Here is a 14,187-nt window from a genome sequence, read left to right on the forward strand (position 1 = left end):
GTCCCCCTGTCCCCCCTGTTTTAGCTCTCGTTTGCTCTCCTGGTCTTTCACCGCCCGTTTTTCTCAGCACCGGCTCCGGCCGCTCTCTGTTCCCCTGCCGCTGCCTCCCCTGCGGCCCTGCCCCCCACGCACACCCATTGGCCCTCCCTCCCTCGTCCCAACTGCTCCACCCTCCCACCCTCTTAATGGCGGCCACTGTGCGGCCACGGTGCTGGTGCGCCAGAGGCAAGCCCGTCTGCGCCTGTCCGCGCCTGGACCGCGCCCATCGCCAGTTCCCCTGGTCCCCCTAACCCAGATCCGCCCAGACAACACTACTCTACAACCACACTCCAATCCCTCAACCCAGGACCACACCCCGCCAGCACTCAAGCCAACCCCGCACACACACAGGGACCTTTCACCTGCTACGCCTGCCGATTCTCCTTCTCCACCTTGAACACCAGAAACACCCACACGCCCCACATCAAACACCACAATCTCAATGCAGCAGACTCCCACACAGCCCCCACCCACCCCAACAAGCCCTACAACCCAAATACACTCCACGACAACACCACCACAATCCACAGCAACACCAAAACTCCCCACACCAACACCATTGCACACCACAACAACAGCCCCCACAACCACCTCAACTGCTTACTCCTAAACAACCGCTCCTTACACAAGCATGCCATAAAACTCTGGAACCTCATCACATCACACTCACCTGACATCGTCTTCCTCACGGAAACCTGGACGAACCACTCATCTGAGCCAGACATGGACACAGCCACCCCTGATGGGTACAAACTCCATCGCAGAGACCGCCTAAACAGCCCAGGAGGTGGCATCGCCATTCTGCACAAAGACACCATTAAGGTCACCCCCAACACACACGACACTCTAGACAGTGCAGAACACATGCACTTCCTAAACAACAACACCACCCTCAGAGGAACACTCATATACAGACCACCAGGGCCTCAGGCCGCCCTTCTGTGAAGCCATCGCTGACACGATCAGCCCTCACGCCCTCACCTCCACAGACTACATCCTCCTCTGTGACTTTAACTTTCACCTGGAGAACATGCACAACCACAACTCCTCATCCCTTCTAGGTAACCTCACCAACCTCGGACTCAAACAACTGGTCACAGCACTCACCCACTCAGCAAGACACACACTAGACTCAATCTTTACCTCAAGCAACCATATAACCTACACTCACACCACTGAACTCCACTGGACTGACCACCACTGCGTCCACTTCTTCTCCAAACCTCCCACACACCACCACCAACACACCAGACCCTACAGCATGTGGGACAAGATCCCCACAGAACACCTGAACTCCCAACTTGTGCAGAACCCCCCCCCACACCAACGACCCCAACATTGCTGCTCTCAACCTTGCACAATGGATCACAACCTGCGCAGACTCACTCGCCCCCCTCAGAAGAAACATCACCACCTGCAACATCAAGAACACCCCCTGGTACACCACTGAACTCCAAGACTCCAAGCGTAAATGCCGCAAAGCAGAGAAAGCTTGGCAACAGGAACCCTCAACCACCAACTTCTCCACCCTCAAAACCTCCATTCGCAAATCACCACCAACACATACGCACCACCAAAAGAGCATACTACTAGGAACGCATAGACAGTAACTCTCACAACAGCAAAGAACTCTTTACCATCATCAAAGAGCTCTCCAAACCCAAAGCCAGCAACATAGAACCCACGCACACACAACTCCTCTGCGACTCCCTCTCAAACCATTTCCACCGCAAAATCTTAGACATACACAACAGTTTCAAACCACACGCACCCGCCACACATACCTCCGACACGTCCAACATAGACCCTCCACCCCCCCCAACCTACTAATCACCTGGGCCCCGACCACCGACGAAGAAACTGAACAAACAATGAATTCCATCCACTCAGGCTCCCCCTCTGACCCCTTCCCCCATCGCATTTACAACAAAGCCAGCCCAACCATCGCCCCCAAGCTTTGTGACATAATCAACAGCTCTTTCGACACCACCACCTTCCCAGACCCCTGGAAGCACGCAGAAGTCCCCGCACTCCTAAATAAGCCCAAAGCGGACCCTGACGACCTCACCAACTACCGCCCTATCTCTCTCCTCCCTTTCCCCGCCAAGGTCGCTGAGAAACTAGTGAACACCCGCCTGTCCCACTTCCTTGAGGAAAACAACACACTCGACCCCTCCCAGGCTGGGTTCCGCAAGAACCACAGCACTGAGACTGCCCTCATCGCATGTACTGACGACATCAGAACTAGAGTCGACAAAGGCGAGACCGTTGCACTCATCCTCCTGGACCTCTCCGCTGCCTTTGACACTGTCTGCCATCATACACTCCGCACACGCCTCCACAACACAGGGATTTAACACAAAGCCCTAGACTGGCTCACCTCCTTCCTCACCAATAGAACCCAAAAAGTTTGCCTCCCTCCCTTTCACTCCACAGCCACCAAAATCATCTGCAGAGTCCCCCAAGGGTCCTCCCTCAGCCCTACCCTTTTCAACATTTACATGACCCCGCTCGCCAACATCCTCCGACCACACGGAATCACCATCATATCCTACGCAGACGACACCCAACTCATCATCTCCCTCACCCGTAACCATACCACCGCCAAAACCAACCTTCACGCCGCACTCCTTGACACCACCACATGGATGACAGCAAACCACCCCAAGTTCATCTCCAACAAAACCGAAATAATCATTTTCGGCCCAAACAAAACCATATGGGATGACTCCTGGTGGCCCTCTGCCCTAGGCCCGCAAACCACACACGCAACCTCAGCATCATCCTGGACCCCTCCCTGTCCATGACCCAGCAAATCAACGCCGTCACCTCCTCCTGTTTCAACACACTCCGCATGCTGTGAAAAACCTTCAAATGGATTCCCATAGAGACCAGAAAGACCGTCACCCACGCACTCATCAGCAGCAGGCTGGACTACGGAAACGCCGCCTACGCCGTCTACGCCGGCACCACACTCAAACTCAAACACAAACTCCAGAGAATCCAGAACACAGCCGCCTGCGTCATCCTGGACCTCACTCGCCATGAACACATCTTGTCACACCTCAAATCCCTTCACTGGCTCCCCATCGACAAGAGGATCACCTTCAAAATCCTCATCCACGCACACAAATCCCTCCACAACACCGGCCCAACCTACCTCAACGAAAGGATGAACTTCCACACTCCCACTCGCCACCTCCGCTCTGCCAACCTCTCACTCGCCACAGTCCCACGCATCCAACGAGCCACCACAGGAGGCAGATCTTCTCCTACCTCGCCCCCAAGGCCTGGAACTCCCTCCCCACCAACCTCCGCAAGACCCAGGACCTCCTGCTCTTCAGAAAAAACCTCAAGACGTGGCTGTTCGAACAGTAACCCTCCCCCCCCCCAGCGCCTTGAGACCCTCACGGGTGAGTAGCGCGCGCTATAAATTTTTCTGATTGATTGATTGATTCTTCTTTATTCAAAAGCTTCCTCTAACAGAACGTCAAGTGCTATGATTGCTAGGTGGGTAAAACAGTGAAGAAAGATTCAGGTGTGCATATGAGTAGGTTGTCTGTTCAATTAGTAAATAGAGCTATGGCTACAAATGATTTTTTGGTGAATTTCATTTAGAAAACATTCTGAGATCAGAAGATTAGTCTGGTGCATCTGTTTTTGCTAAATCTTATTTGAAACCTGTTAAACATGTGTCTTATGCAGCTTTAAAGACAGTTGGACATGCATAATAGTAGACTCCAGTCTTGGCATAAAATGTCAATTCTCCAAGTGTTTTGATGAGAGAATCAGGATTTTATTACAAACATAGAGGCTAACCTTATCCAACCCTTTCCTTACTAGGGTTATCAACAAATAAGAACATCATTAGAATAATGGGGGGGCGTGGCCTGGGACCAATGGAGCTGCACGCGTAGTGCGGCGCTCTCGGACCACAATCCAGTCCCGAAGCATAAATCCTGCCATAATAACGACCGGAGGTCTTAAAAATTGAAGAGAAGAGATCGGAGAATATACAGCACGAGTAGAGACCGCGGCGATACACTTTGGGGCAGAGTTTACCCGGAAAACACACCCCGACAACTTTGCGGCTGCCGTGACCCAAAATGGCGGCCGCGACAGAGCAGTGAACCCGTTGCAGCCGCGGCCCGTGGCTGAGAGGATACGAAGGTCTCGTGGAGGTGAGGGCCCCCACACCATTCATTGGAGGGCACGAGGGGCTCAGACACCTTCGCCACAAACAGCAAGAGCAACAGTACGAAGTGGAACATCAGCGAATGTGGCATAGTGTGGCACCCTTGGGCCACAATTCAGGCCCGAAGTTTAAATCCTGCCATAGTGACGACCGGAGGTCTTGGGGATTGAAGAGAAGTGATCGGAGAATATACAGCACAACTAGGAACCGCAGCGCCCCACCCTGGAGCAGAGATCGCCCAGAAAACTCCCCCGAGAACATCATTAGAATAATGGGGGGCGTGGCCTGGGACCAATGGAAATGCACGCGTAGTGCGGCGCTCTCGGACCACAATCCAGGCCCGAAGCATAAATCCTGCCATAATAACGACCGGAGGTCTTAAAAATTGAAGAGAAGTGATCGGAGAATATACAGCACGAGTAGAGACCGCGGCGATACACTTTGGGGCAGAGTTTACCCGGAAAACTCCCCCCGACAATTTCGCGGCTGCCGCGACATTAAATGGCAGCCGCTAAACAGAGCAGGGAACCAGCTACAGCCGCGGCCCTCGGCTGAGAGGATACGAAGGTCCCGTGGAGGTGAGATCTCCCACACCATCCATTGAAGGGCGCAAAGGACTCAGACACTTTTGCCACTAACGACGAGAGCAACAGTACGAAGCGGAACATCAGCGAACACAGCGTAGTGCAGCGCCCTCAGGCCACAATCCAGGCTCAAAGCTTAAACCCTGCCATAATAATGACCGCAGGTCTCAAAAATTGAAGAGAAGCAACTGAGACCTGTTACAATGGTAAAACCAAAAAAACAAGACAAATCACCAGCGGGGGACTCCTCGCACACTGAGAATCCACCCCCAACACCCGTCAGAGAATCGCAAACGGGGCACGAACAACAAGAAACAACTCTGTACACTGTGCTGTTGGCCATTAAAGATTTCCGGGAAGCGCTTGAGCGTAAAATCGATAACCTCACCGCAGATCTTTCCCTTTTGCGAGACGACCACCGTAAATTAAAGGAAACAGTGGGTTTGCACAAGACTATGCTGACAGGGGTATTAGCGGCGCACAAAGACTCATCCTCAGAAATTAAAGACCTGACCACCTGGCTGAAAACATTGGAGGCAAGGGCGGAGGATGCAGAAAACCGAGCCCGACGGAACAACATCAGATTGGTGGGGGTTCCGGAGGGGGCGGAGGCCTCCGCAGCTAATACAGAAGTATTCCTAGAACAGTGGCTCAGAAACATGATAGCATCAGAGGGCTTCTCACCATTTTTTGCGGTGGAACGAGCCCACAGGATCCCTGGCGGACCACCCCCACCAGGAGCCAGGCCACGGCCAATAATCGCTAGATTACTCCACCACAAAGATAGAGACTACGTACTATCACAATCCCGCCAGCTAGGAGAGATTCAATTGGATGGCCAAAAGGTTATGATATTCCCAGACTTTACAAGAGAAACACAGACGCAAAGGGCATCCTACATCGCAGTAAAACGAACCATGCGGGAGCATGGTATAAAATATGCCATGCTCTTTCTGGCAAAACTCCGAGTGGAATACGATAACAGAACCCATTTTTTACTCACTCCTCAGCTGGCGATGGAATGGCTTGAATCGCTGAACATCCACTGCAGAGCAACCCGCGACCGGACATTCCGAAACCCCGGGAAGAAACGTAGCAGATCCCGGAAGAAGACCACAGAAGCGGCTCCATCGAAACGTCAGTCACAACAGGAGATGCGTGATGCGGTGGAAACAGCAGCAGCGTTAAGCGGATGAGACTTCCATACACACTGGATCCCAGATGCTGCATCAGACGTTGTCTCAAACTGCGAACAATCCTCAATATCCTCCCAGGACACACTCGTCGGCTTGCCTTGGATCACCCCAAGAACGGCGGATGAGATTATTTGACCTCGCTAAAAGAACAAGTTGGCAAGTGAGCGGACAAATGTGGGGGAACCTCAATCTGTTTAGGGACATTGATAGGTCCCAGCCGTAAATGTAGAGCAGTAGGAACCTAGATGTCATTTCTTAACCGTCACCTTACACATGATCGGGCCTGGGGAAGGGTCCGGGAGGCTGCCTCTTGGTCTGTGGCACTCCTCCCTCCAATAGGTTGATAATTAAGATTACAATAGTTGTAATGGTTTGGACGGGGAGAGTTGTAGGTACCGGTCCTGGGGAGAGGGAGTTACAAAGGGGGTTTGATTTTGGTTATGTTGTTCTCAGGGTTTATCAGGCACATCTATCTCGCAGCCCAAACGGTTCACACCTTAGATCACGAAACTCAATAGGTTTGTCCAGTAGTAGTAATAGAGCGGTGTTAGCGGACCGCCTCTACACCCTTCCTTAAATTATGACCACAGAATACAAGATAATCACATGGAATGTCAGGGGCCTAAATAACATGTCGAATAAGTACAAAGTTCACAGCTTTCTTAAACGAAGGGGAGTGCACATAGCTATCTTACAAGAAACTCACTTGTTAGAGCAGGTGATCAAGGCCTTGAAAAAGCGCTGGAGGGGACAAATATTTGCCACTACCCATTCAGCGTTTGCGGGGAGTGTTGATATGGATCAGACCAGGCGTCCCATTACAGGTTCCTCATACCTTGATCGACACTGAGGGGAGATACGTAGTGATTTCTGGTAGATTGGACGGGAGAGAGGTAACCCTTGCAGGACTATACGCCCCAAATCACGAACAGGGAAGATTCCTAGACAGATTATCACTGATCATGAGCACACTTCTCACTAGCACTACGTTAATAGGAGGAGACTTTATCTGTGTAATGGATACCACAATGAATAGATCGCACCCACCATTGTCACAATCCGTAACCCATAAAACAGCACTGCACTTCCAGCAGTGGCAAAAACACTGGCAATTAACGGATTGTTGGCGCAAACTTAATCCCCCCAATAGAGAATACTCTTTCTGTTCAGCAGTTCACGACCTACATGTACGACTGGACACCTTTTTGGCGTCTCCAGAGGTGCAATCTGTGGTGACGAAGGCCGAGTATCTTGGCCGCACCATCTCAGATCATAATCCCTTATTGATTTCTTTGGCCTGGTGCGGCGAGAGACCTCTGATTCCCACTTGGCCTCTGGAGAGCAGAGTCACTTGAAGACAAAGCTTTTAGAGCCCAACTCGAGAACAATGCTGGAACTGCCTCATCCAGATCTGTTGAATGGGAATCCTTTAAAACAGTGATCAGGGGATATTGTATTAGCACAACTGTAGGAGTACGGAAGGTGCTAGAGATAGAACTAACCGATCTCGAGAACTCCCTTAGGGATCTCGAACGTAAGCACCCAACACAACCAGACCTCTCAACACAACTAGAAGAGACAAGGGCTAGAATAATAGAAACTAACACTAGATTGTCTTGTTTCGATTACAAACAATTCTTGCAGAAGCAACACACAGAGGGCGACAGAGCAGGTGCCCTACTGGCCTGGCTGGCCAAACCGCCCGACATCAACCCATAGTGGTAGAGTTAGAGACCACCCCGGGTATTAAAGTATATGGACAGAAGGAGATCAATGCCACCTTTCTTTAATATTACTCAGAGCTATATGCCCCTCCCATCGAATACTTAGTGACGCTCAATTACAAGATCTGGGGAACCTCAACCTCCCAGCATTGAAAGGGGAAGATAGAATAGCCCTGGCGACTCCCATATCGCTTACAGAAATATAGACTGCAATCCAGAGTATGGCAAAGGGCAAGGTACCGGGAGCAGATGGTCTCCCTTTGGAGTTCTACCTTACGTATCAGGACTCATTAACCTCCCAGCTCAGCATCTTATATGCAGAGGCATGGAATAACAACAGCTTGCCTCCTTCCACTAAAGAGGCCATAATGATTCCCCTTCTGAAACCCACCAAACCCCCCACAGAAGTTTGATCATACCGCCCACTATCAATGTTGAACTTAGATTATAAAATACTAAGCAGAGTACTAGCTAACAGACTTCTACCATACATGTCCTCATTAATCCATCAGGACCAATCGGGATTCATCCCAAAGCGAAGCACTGCCCAAAATATCCGTCGATTGATTTCACTCCTTCATGCCCTGCCCTCTGACACAAATAGAGCAGTAATCATCTCGATAGATGTCGAGAAGGCTTTTGATAGCCTACGATGGGACTACCTAGAACGAGTGCTGCAGCTAGGACTAGGAGAAGGGTTTGTCAAATGGACGAGGCTTCTCTACACAAACCCCACAGCGAGAGTACGCCCTGGCCGTACAATATCCCCTTCTTTTGCCATAGGTAGAGGTACAAGACAGGGCTGCCCGCTATCACCTTTGCTTTTTGCGTTGGCAGTTGAGCCTCTCGCCCAATCAGCTAGGTCCCAGAGGTTCTACGACGGCATTACAATCAATGCTTGGACGCATCATATTGCTCTCTATGCGGATGACATGTTGCTCTTCCTCCGGAACGCAGAGACCGATCTACCAGGAGCAATGACAATGATAGACAACTTTGGAGCTGCATCTGGGCTCTGGATAAACTGGGAGAAGTCGTCCATTTTTCCAGCTACTAGGGGTATCGAAGAACCAATGGACAATCGGGGTCACCCGTGGTCCCCGTCCACATTCAAATATTTAGGGGTCAATAACTATCACTCCGCTGAGGATTTACTAGAAGGGAACATTCAGAGCACGATTAGGAGTATCAAAAACAGCATGATATTCTGGCAGACACTTCCACTAGCGGTCACTGGGAGAGTTGCACTGATTAAGATGATAGTATTACCTAGAATGTTATATTATTTCGCAACCATCCCACTCATTATACCGAGGGTGGTATTTAAAACAATTTCGTCCTTGATTACAGGATTTATATGGGGAACCAACAGACAAAGGATAGCATTGCGCACTCTCCAGAGAACAACAGCAGAGGGTGGTTTAGCTGTTCCTGACTTTGAATTATACTATTGGGCGAACTCCAATGGCTGGCGCCATTCATCAGAGCACCCCCAGTGGGGGAAGCACTGAGAGCTCCTCTCCACTGCTCCCGTGATAGAATTCTGGGCATTCTACTAAACCCCAAGAAACAGAATAAACCACTTCCGATAGAATGGGAAGCATCACGTCACTGCTGGGAACAATACCTAAAACGAGCACATACCAGAACACCGTACTCACCAGAGGCACCCCTGATCTGTATAGGAACCGTCACAGGAAATCATGTGATAAGGGGTATCACCCAAGTCATGGCACTTCAGATCGACACCATAGGGGCTCTATATAATAATGGGAAACTGTGCACTTATGCAGAACTGCAGGAAAGGTTCCAGATACCACCAGGGCTGTTCCTAACCTTTAACGCAATTACTAGGACTCTTCATAGACAATGGGGCACAGGACTAGAAGATCCCCCCAGACATAATACCTGCGACCAAATATGCACTATAGGAGACCAAGGGAAGTTGATATCAGGGATATATACATCTCTACTAACCAGCATATGTCTTCCCTTAAATAAACTTAAGACCAAATGGCAGGGGGAACTAGATGTTACAATAGATGACACACAGTGGACCAGAATAACCACACACATATATACAGTTTCCAGAAATGCCAGATTTAAATTAATAAATATATATGTTTATCACAGAGCTTACTTAACTCCCTATATGATATCAAAGATTTATGGTGTAGAAAATGCCAGCTGCCCCCGTTGTGCAGAACTAGCAGCAGAGTTGCTGCACATGCTCTGGAGTTGCCCACTAATCGGGGACTACTGGACGGGGATATTTGAGGCACTCTCCACTTGCACGGGCAGAACATTATCCCGATCAGCCATGGTGGCGGTTTTGATTTCCCTCGCCCCAGCAAGCATAAAATCACAAACCGATTCATAGACCTGGCTCTGATACTAGCAAGGAGAGAAATAACATCACACTAGAAAGATCCGAAGGGACCACAGATAAATCGTTGGAGAAATGCATTAATCAAGTGGGCAGAAACGGAAGGGACAATATTACTAAAGGAAACACTCAGGGGCCTAGGAACTAGAGACAATGCTCAGCATTGGAACACGATACTGGACAATTTTAGAACACCTGACACTTCTAACTCTGATGCAGAAGCAAATTTATCAGAGTCAGATCATGTATAGTTGACCAAGATATTCCTGTTGAAAATCGTACAAGAGACCAAATAAGTAACTCATTTGTGAACCGAACAAACACCTCTGTATAATTGATGGGAAGTGCGAAAGGGGAGAGGGAGGGGGAGGGGGGGGGGTTACAAAAAGATGGGAAGTTATTTTGTTCTGTATGCGTTTTCATGCAATTATAAAGCAATAAAAGAGATCTTAAAAAAAAAAATCATTAGAATAATAATAATAATGATAATCATAAGATCAAGAAATTAACGTAGAGTAAGAGAAGTAATTTATTTTTAATAATAGTTGATCTCTCAAAAACATAGACCTCAATTTACTAAATATTGTGTAGTTTCTGTGGTGCCTGTGACAGATGTTCAGTTATATAGTGTAAGGATGAGTTATGAGAATTCTCAAACAGTTTTTCACACAGTGGATACTTTTCTTCAGAATTCTTGGTTATTCTCAGCAGATTCAAAGAGGAAATACTGAGGGGCTCAAAAGGTTCTTATATATGCCAGTTTTCTAACTCAGGAATGTTTTTTCTGGTTATGGTTCTATTTAAAGATGCTCCTTTGAGTGGCAATTAAGAGATGTTAACCATAATGTTAGCCTACATGTCTTTAATAAAAACCAGAGTCTCATCATATCATAACACTTGGCAAACCTACTTTCTAGTTCATAAGAAATTTGCAGTGAAGATAGAATAGAATACCGGAGAATCAGCAGTCAGGCTTCTTCTGTTGTCAATGACACGCATTTTATTAATGTGAATGAGGACGAAATGTGTGAATTTATAGGAAACGTGCCCCTGTATTAGCTTCTGGATAACTAAAAATAACTTCCACTAAATGATCATGAGTGAAAAATGTTATATCTCAAAGATGATTCATCCTATCACAGGAGAGTATTATAATTTATAACATTGCAAAACACCTTAAACTTCACCACAATACCAAATATTAGTATGGTGCCTTCAAAAACATTTATATTCTGAATATAATCTTTTATCTACACGAAGAGATGGACTAGGAGCTTATTAGGGTTCATGGTACGTGCTTCTATATAGGAATCAATATACAAAGAGTATGCAGTTCCTAAAATGCATCAAATGGGAGATCAGCAAGAGCCGTCACCCACCCAGTTTGAAGGCATGCTTCATTATCGAGCAGCTCCACATTGGGCTGATGCTGCAATTCCCAGCGGCCCCCTTGAGGGGGCTGTTTGCCAGAGATCTTTTAGGATGTTTTTACCCATGATGCGCCTAAAGTGAGGATGCTAAAAGTGTAGATTTAAGAAAAGAAGTGTGACACTATAAACATAGCCACCTAATAAATATTCATTGAGGTGATGGATCCTGTCATATCTAAAAATAACATGAAACTGTGAAGGAAATAATGTTTCTTCGTAGTTCAAGTAATCTATGTCTAAAAAAGGTCAACATGTTTCTTGCCTAAAAGGTATTCATGAATGATCTAAGGCAATTCGTCAAAGTCATTCAAAACCTAATCTACGTGGGATTGGGACAGTAGTCCAGTTTGGTTCAGTGCCCAATCCTAAAAATACACCCAGCAAGTGTGGAGAAAACAATTCCTTTTGCAAGCTAGTTACATTGGGACAAGTCCAACCGGAAATCAGAAAGAGAACAAGTCGATACAGAAATGCATTATCAGTATACCCATTCCCATCTATTAGTGCGGGAGCAGATTAACTGGTGCACCATCCTGACATGAAGTACAACCTAAAATGCCAGAGCTGGGTGACATGTACACAGAACATGTGACATGCAGTGAGCAACCCTCAGCCGATATCAAATAAAAAGCGGGGCTTCATAATAGTGGCAAGTGAGGACTGCCTAAGGTGTCATCCGTAATTACAAACTAGACAAAAGTCACATAAAACAGACAATGTTAGTCACCGCAAACCAGCTGTATCTATACATAGCGAACGACTGTCTATAAATCTTGTATAATTTCCTTTCCTATCAGAATAGAATACATGCCCTTAGGTATTTCAGAGGAAACTGCACATTGTGCAGAAAAACTGGAAGATGAGAAATAAATTAGAGGTCAGTGCCGACCTTGGCAGTGCTGAACACTGTGGACAGAAAACAGGAGAAGGGTTACCGCCGTCGACATACTTCACTCTGTAGTCCTGGAAGTATCCAGGGTGGGAAGGTCGCGGCTTAAGGTGCTGCTGTGTGTGCCTTGTTGCCATGTCAGCAACAGGCAGGAGCCTAGGCTAAGCATGCACATGTGAGGGGAACGTGTAGCTATTGAGGCTGAAAACAAATGGTTCCACCATCTTGGCATGGCCCATTACGCACTCATGACAGTTGGAAATGTTCAAAAAGTAGTAGAGAAGTCAGGAATTCAGTAAAAACAAGTTGCAGAAAAATATTGTAAATAAGGACTAAGGGGCAGATTTATGAAAACGTGGCACTACACCTAGTGCAGTGCCACTTTTCCAGCGCCCCTTAGCTCCCCCTAATGCCACCGTGGCAGTGCCGTATTTAAAATACAGCGCACCATGGTTGTAGCTAGGATGACTAGCGTCATAATTTTGTAAACTGGTCCGGCGCTTTGCAGGATTAGCATCAAATCCTGCAAAGCACCCAGAGGCCCATTGTAAATAATGGGAGTCTCTTTTTAATGCCTACATTTAGTAGGCATAAAAAAATGCCCATAACCATGGCCCAAAGGAACCTCATAGATTCCTTTGTGTCATTTTTACGGCCCCACCTAGTGCCAGAATCCTCGATTGCATAAATTATGCCTGCACAGGCATAATGTGGCACATGGGGTTACAGAGTGGCGCAATGCAAACATTGCGCCACTTTGTAAATATGGTGCAGTGTTTTTCCCCTTCTAACGCCACATCAGCGTAAAACAAAATGGGCCGTTGGAATGGGACAAGGCCAGCATAAATCTGATCCTCAATCCTTGTGAAGTGGGTGGATGACAACTTTTATACTAATAAAAGTTGACCTGCACCTTGTAATGGTGAAGTGTGGAGAAAAGTCACTAGGCCTGAAAGATTGGCTTTATCAAAAAGGCCAGGTTGATCAAGCATCTATAAGAAGTACTAGTATGTCTATGAGAACTATTATAAGATAGAGGAATGGCTAAAGAGTATAGCCACTACAGAAATATTACCACTCATATGAAGTGTGCAGTCAGATGTACACATATGAGACGGATCTGGAGCATTTGGAGAAAGAAAAACCGCACCACCAAGTTGGAATGCTCGTTTCCTAATAATGGCAAGAGTGGAGGCCAAGGCTTGTAAACTTTTAGGAGGAGTCTTGGAAAGGGTTTCAAAAGGGGTCAGGTAACCTGTATTCGAGCATTAAGGCAGGTTATATGTTTCTGCAGACGAAACATCTAATATTGCTCCCTGTAGAGCAAAGCATTCTTATTCGTATTGTAATTTGTTTCCAAGATAACCCAGTTTGAATGAATCCGGGCTGTGGTTCATATCTCGAAAGTGTGCACTCATTTTGGCGGTTAATTTTGAATCTCATGCCACTCCAGTGCTCGTGTATTCAGGCTTCTACTAGTCTAGTGGTCATGCCAATGTATCTAAGACCAAAGGGGCATGTTATCATATAAACACAATTCTTAGTATTTCAGTTTGTGTGCTTCATCAGTGTCCGGGTATGCGTGGTATCTAACATGGGTTTTGTAAGATGACAAACACTGCAGGTTCCATAGGACTAGTGACCCATGATTGGAGGAAGGTCCCATAAGTTACGTTGTTCATTTTTGGGTCTATTGCGTGGTCAGGTATGTACTGGCATATCCTGTAGATTACTTGTCCGTTTG

The sequence above is a fragment of the Pleurodeles waltl genome, chromosome 4_2 (genome assembly GCF_031143425.1).
Source record: "Pleurodeles waltl isolate 20211129_DDA chromosome 4_2, aPleWal1.hap1.20221129, whole genome shotgun sequence".
In the NCBI taxonomy this organism is placed as follows: Eukaryota; Metazoa; Chordata; class Amphibia; order Caudata; family Salamandridae; genus Pleurodeles; species Pleurodeles waltl.